Here is a 6,881-nt window from a genome sequence, read left to right as displayed (position 1 = left end):
CGCCCCCTGCCCTGCCCCCGGCTTCTCAAGCCTTGAAAGTCTTTTTTTCTGCAGAGAGAGACGGGGCGGGGAGGGAGGGGATTTCTGCTGCTCCTGCCAGGACAGTGATACAGTGAGATGTGATCCCACCAATGTCTCTGGATCCCTGACGCCACCTCCATACCTGGTCAGGCTTTGCCGTGGGTTAAATAGGCGTCTGCGAGCTGGCTGCCACCTTACCACAGCGCGCCACATGGTTTCTGCGAGTGCACGTTCCGGGTTCCAAGCCACGGACTGTTGGCGGCTTTTGGCACCTAACACACAGGTACATCAGGAGATGCCTGTATCGAGCTCCGTTCAACCACAGCCCTCCAGGAGAGCTCCTCAGGAAAGGGCTGTCTGTCCTCCGAGGTCCCGCTGCCAAAGCCGCCTCTTGCTACGGCCGCAGCGGTGACCCTGCGATAGAAACCAGTGCTTCTGCAGGGGAAGGCCCACGGCTGCACCACGCCGGGATCAGCAGCCTGCGAGGAGCTCGCCCATCACCTGCCCTGTCACCCCACCTTGTCAGTCATGCAGCACAGTGGTGACTCCAGGCACCCGTCGGGCTGGGTCTCAGGGCCTGTGCCTTGGGCGGTGGAGTCCTCCTGAGGTCAGGGCCAGAACCACAGAGAGGCTGGCCGGGGCTGACCACGCTGCAGGGCAGCTGGATGAGACTGTGCCCCCAGCCCCCGGCCACCCTGGCTGGCTCTAAAACCACCTCCCACTGCCCCTGGCTGGCTCCCAAGGACCACTCATCCACATGAAAACAAAGCATTTCTCTGTTTTCCTCAAAGAAGGTAAATGTGGATTTGAAAAGTGGGCCCTGTGTGAGAGTGAGCAGACGGGGACAAGAGGCCAGCGCAGGGTCTGGCTGGGCACTAAGCCAGGGGCTTCCGTTGCGCGTCCCCCAACTGACCGCCAGGCGACAGGTCGACACCTAGGATCGCTCTTCAGCTGATAGAAAACAAACCTCTGCCTTCCCGTCTTCACACTCAGAAGGCCCCGTTTTACCAAAAGAGAGGTGTGGGGAGGGTGGGAGGAATTAGGAGAGAAACCAGCAATTAAGATCTTCAGAAAGACAGACGGCACCTTAAATAAACCCATAAAATGTGTAACTTGATGTACAAAATTGTGATCCTAACAAAGTTTTAGCTAGTGCCAAAATCAGAGCACGTCTGTTACAGACCAACGGGCATAATAAACGCTATAACAGCACCTTGGATTTCTGCCGTAGCTTTCTTCTAGCAAGTTCAAAGCACTTCCTTCTAACTTTCATCCTCCTCCATAACATTTACAAGAACTGTTCTCATTTAACAGTCGCAAAACCAGGCAAAGCGGCGATACACTGGATTCGAGGTCTCTTAAACTTCAGATGACCATACAGCAATATCTGGCAAACAAGCCCTCTTTTGTGAGCGAACGTGGAGGGTGCGATTAACAATCACAGCAGGACGAGAGCTGTGAACCAGAGCCGTCCCGGGCGCACGTAAATCCCCACTTCCAGCACCTGCATTCCAGAGAGAGGCTGGAAAGAGGGAAGCTCAGTGTACATGATTCTCAAGTCAGGCACCCACAGACTTACCTCTCGGGAGTATGGAACGCAGAAGACAGAGGACAGAGGTACAGAAACTTCACAAGCCCAGGGTCCTAGGGAGTAAGTAGTTGGGCTGCTGGCTGCAGGCCTGGAGCCCCAAAGCTGTGAGGCCATCAGCCTGTCATTGGCACCAAAGCAGGAAGAGCCCCAAGGAGGGAAGGGCGTGGGGCAGGGGAGAAGCCTGGCCTCTGCACAGGGGGGTGGCCCGGAGCTCAGAGCCTGTGCTCTCCCACAGAAGGCAGGACAGCAGACACCGGTGCCTCGTGTCGGCAGAGAGAGCAAGGAAGAGCCAGGAAGGGCGTCCCGAGCCTCTGCTGGCCACTCTACTTCCTGCCATACAGGAGACACTACACAAATGTCTGATGAGTGAGCAAGGTCGGACTCATTTCCCTGAAATACTCTTAAAGCATGGAGTTACTAGCTCGTGCCCAGGAACAGCACTCGAAGTCCTAGACCAAGGCGGCAGGAGCTCCACACTTGGACCGTCTTCCTCCACGGTGGTCTGGATCCCTCCCCCAAGTCCTGTAAAATCAGCACAACAGTCGTATCTGTATGATTATATTATAGAGCTCATGTGCTAATTAAATGGGTTAATGCACACAGGGATCTTAGAATACCTGCCCATTGTAAACATCGTAAAAGTGGGTGCTGATGGTGGTGGCCAATGGTAAAATCCAAGTACCACAGAGGAATTTCAAACGGTCTAACATACATGCAGTTGGAGTCCCAGAAGGAGGAAAAAAGAAACAGTAGAACAGAAGAAATACCTGAAGATACAATGCCTAAAATTTTTCTAAGATGATTTTAAAAATGCAGATCCTAGAAGTTCAGAGAACCCCAGGCAGGATCAACACAAAGAAAAACACCCTTGACACACCACAGCTAACCTGCTGAAAACTCAAAGACAAAGAGGGAAGTCTTGAGGGCAACCAGAAAAGTAATTACTTATAGAAGGTAAAAAGTGATCATAATTGTAGCTGAATCTTGGCAGAAACCATGGAAGTCAGCAGACCATGGAAAGACATCTGTCAGTACTGAAAGAAAAAAACCTGTCGACCTAGAATTCTGGAATGTTGACCTGAAAAAGAGACTGAGGCTGAGCATGTAAAACACAGGACTTATTGCACCAGTGTGACGATTGCAACCAGAGAAACCCATAGGTCAGGTCACCCTGAGAAATGCACCCCCAAGGGGTCCAGCTGAGCTCAGCATTTGATAATCACAAGAGCAGGGAAGGGTCACAGGAGAGGGAGAGGGCAGCCCTGCCTTACCATTACACCCGGTTTTCTATTGGTCGTACATGACGCATAGACTTGAGATTGTTACTGGGTTACATCCCACATGCCGGGATCTAGGGTAAGGGTGACAAGAAGCATTCTAGGTTGTTTTATGACTTTCTGGCGCCATCACACCTGATTCTAAGTAAAAATTGTCTTATGATAACGTTTTCCAGGACAGGTGGACGTGACTGCTGGCTTATCCCAGATCTTCCAAGGTACTGCAGTTTAGCTGACCCGGTCAGCGCAGATTTTTTTTTTTTTATCAATACGAAGAAAAATGTCTTTCAAAAACAAAAGCACGTGGGGCTGATAACACCAAGGTCCAGGGGTCAATCCAAAAAAAAAAAAAAAAAAGGAAGGCAAAATAGAGCTTTTTTCAAACAAGTGAAAGCTGAGACCATGTGTTGCTGGCAGACCTGCCCCACGGGAATGTTCCACGAAGCTCCTCGGGGGGAAGGAGAGGGGACCAGACGGAATGCAGGATCTCAAAACACAAAAAGAAAGAAGGACGTAGGAAGGTGCCAAGTATGGTAAATATGTGGGTAAATACTTTAAAATCTTGCTCTTTCATACATCATTTCGGCTATCTAAAGCAGGATCACAAACTATAGCCCACAGGGAAAATCCTATCTGCTGCCTGGTTTCGTACACAAGGCTTTATCGGAGCACTGCCGTGCTCACTTATGTAGGTATTATCTGAGGCTGCTGCTGTGCAGGGTGAAGCAGGTGCAATAGGGACTGTATTGCCCTCAAAGCCTGAGATATTCAGTGTCTGGCTCTTCGCAGAAAGTTTGCCAACCTCTAGGCTAAAGCAAAAAGGAAGACCCCACGTACTGTGGGGTTTATAAGGCAGGTGGACATAAACCGTATTGCAACAGAGACGGACGTATACTGGTGCATCGGGAAAGACTGTGATAGTCCGAGATGCATGTGGCAGACCCTGAGCAACCGCTGAAAACTAGTCATAGCATGAAAAGTGAATCAGCCAACAGTAAAGTGCAAAAGAATGCAGAAAAGAAGAAGAAAAACAACAACAACAAGGGACAGATGGGCTAAAACAGGGGAAATGCTGTTGAATAAAAACTACAGGAAGCCGTTGTTTTGGACTAAGTTCCTTCACTAGCGCGAAAAGACCAGACTAAAAATAAAAACAGAGTCCCCCCCCGCCCCCCGCTGAGTTCCACGTCACCAAACCTAAACTAAGTCAAGCGAAAGAGATAACAGCCAATGTCCCAAACAGGCCAGTTTAAATCCTCAGTAGGTCTGATGGTAGAGCTCCCTCCGCTTTAATCCTTACACAAAAGAGACGGCCAGAAGAAACCTGATGCTAACTAGCCAGTTGTTTTCCGGCTGTTCTGTCCCCACCTCACAAAGAAGGCAACTTTGAAATGACCAATCCGCGTTTTGTTCTTTGTTTCCGCTTCCTTCAGCCTGTTTCTCTCCATAAAGCCATCCTCCTCTGCAGGACTCCTTGGAATACTTATTCTGTTTTATGGAATGACATGTTGCCTGATTCTAGAATCCCAATAAAGCCAACTGAGATCTTTAAATTTGTTGTAATTTTGTTCTTTGACAGTGCAAGACAGCAGACTGAACCCACCTGAATCAAGAACTGCATCAAACAAATGGTCTAAACATTGCAATTAAAAAGCAGAGATTGTCAGGTTAGTTTTGTTTGCTTTTTTATTTTGTTTTTAACAAAGCAATACCCCATCTATGCTGTCTATAAGAAACCAAGGATCTAGGAGAAGCATCGGGACGCTTTTATTAAAAAGCAGAGATTGTCAGGTTAGTTTTGTTTGCTTTTTTATTTTGTTTTTAACAAAGCAAGACCCCATCTATGCTGTCTATAAGAAACCAAGGATCTAGGAGAAGCATCGGGACGCTTTTATGATCAGACTAAATTTCAGACTGTCAGGATCAAACTCCTAGCATCACACGTAAAACTGTTCCCAGTCTGGCCTCTTCCTTTCAGCCTTCTCTAATAGCAACCCCCGTTATATTTTGGCTGCTCCACTCCAAAGTCATCCGGGCCTGACACTTGTCCCCCTCTCCACGGTTTTATTCCTTTTCTATTCCTGGAAAACTCCTACTCATCCCTCAAAGCCCAGCTTAAACGTCACGTCCCCTGCAAAGCAGATGGCCGTATCACACTTTTGTGCGTCCCATGGTAGGGTACATGCTCATCTCCTCCAGCAGACAGTCAGCTCCTTACGGGCAGTAACCCTGTGTGCTTTTTTTGGCAGCCCCAGCTCCCAGCAGTGCTGAGCACAGAACAGATAATCGCTACATATTTTTTTGTTATGTATTTGGAATCAATACACTGAAACTTTAACAGAGTGGAGCATCACATGATTGGACCTTGGTTAGAGACACTTTAGTTCTCAGAGCCTCAGTTTCCTTGTCTGTTAAAATGGGACAGAAGACTACTAAAGCTGGGCACAGATAAGCTCTGTGGCTTCTCCCCTTGGGTGCCAAAATGTTAATGAGTGGAAGACGGAAGAGTATTTTAGGTGTGGCATCACGCCGCCATGCCTCAGACACCCTGGATCCCAGCGGCGTTTAATCAAAAGCGGGGTAATTTGCATGCTGGTGGCCATTCTTGCAGAAAACGCCACTCACTCACTCACTCACTCCACAAATACACATTGAATACCCACCCTGCGAGGTGCCAGCGAGAATAGCATCGGAAAGGCACACCTGATGCCATCACGGACTCGGTCTAGTGGCGTTAAACAGGCAAGTGTGTGAGGAATTACAGCACAGCCTGGTGGTCACTGTGGAACACGAAAAGGGCCCCAGGAAGTCACCAGGAGAAGCTTCGTGGCAGAGGTGACACTCTGAGTCTTGAGGAAGGAACACGCTATCAGAGCACAACGGTCAGAGGAGAAGGTGGGAGATGGGGACGAGATGGGAGGGACGAGGAAGCCCCTGTGCAACGCCCACGCGTGTCTGAAAGCGCACGCTGCTCTGAGGCTCTGGAGCGAGTCGGAGGAGTCGCCTCCTCCAACCCCACCGCGCACTGGCCCCGAGCCAGCCACGTGTCAGCGCCGAGCTTCCCCTTATCTCCAGAATGGGGACAATGAAACCTGCTCCTTGCGGGGTCTTCTGAGGGTTAGAAAGAGAAGACAGAAGTGCCTACCGCACAGAAGACACTCACTATGACGACGACGTTACTGTTATTAAATTAAGTTGGAGTCAGGTGATGTCCACGCCGAAGAGCGCGTTGTTCTATGGCGGCGGGGACCATGGAAGGATTTTAAACAGATCGGGCTCTCACAGAGTTCTCTGCTACCTAACCTTGGAGCCTTCTGAAATGCCACCTGGAACGTTCTGTGTAAACTCATCTGTGCTTTACTTGGGGGAGGGTCCCTAGTCTTCATTAGGCTGGTCACAGTGGAGTGGACAGGAGGGGCAGACCCGAGGAGAGGACTCAGGGAGGCACCGCAGCCCCCGCAAGGCCGTGTGAGGGCACCGCCCAGGACGGGGACCCTAGACCCAGCGACTGCAGCCCCACAAGAGACCCCAAGCCAGAAGCACCCAGTTAAGCTGCTCTAGATTCTTGACCCACAGAAATTATGTGAAATGATAAATGTTTATCATGTTAAGCCACTAAGATGTGGGGTGATTTGTTACAGGGCGGTGGATGGTGGGACATCCCCTCAACTTGTCACACCTTCATTCCTGACACCACTGCGTGCAGCTCGCTGAAGAATAAGTCTTCACGATAAACTCTTCCACGATGCTTTCACTCACAGACCCAGGCAAACTAACTGCACAGCCTCGTTCCTAACCACTCCCGCCCCCTTCCTGCATGTGGTGACGGAGCCCTGCCCGGTGCTCTAGGATGGACGAAATAATTTCACACACAATGTCGCTCTCAGCCTCACAGGAACCCTGGGGTCGGAGAACAGTGACTTCTGAATCTCTCCATTTTGCAGTTAATAACACTGAGGCTCAGAGAAATCGAAATGATCTGTCCAAGGTCA

This window comes from Galeopterus variegatus, unplaced genomic scaffold (genome assembly GCF_000696425.1).
Source record: "Galeopterus variegatus unplaced genomic scaffold, G_variegatus-3.0.2 Scaffold3485, whole genome shotgun sequence".
Classification (NCBI taxonomy): domain Eukaryota; kingdom Metazoa; phylum Chordata; class Mammalia; order Dermoptera; family Cynocephalidae; genus Galeopterus; species Galeopterus variegatus.
This window is presented reverse-complemented; position numbering follows the sequence as displayed.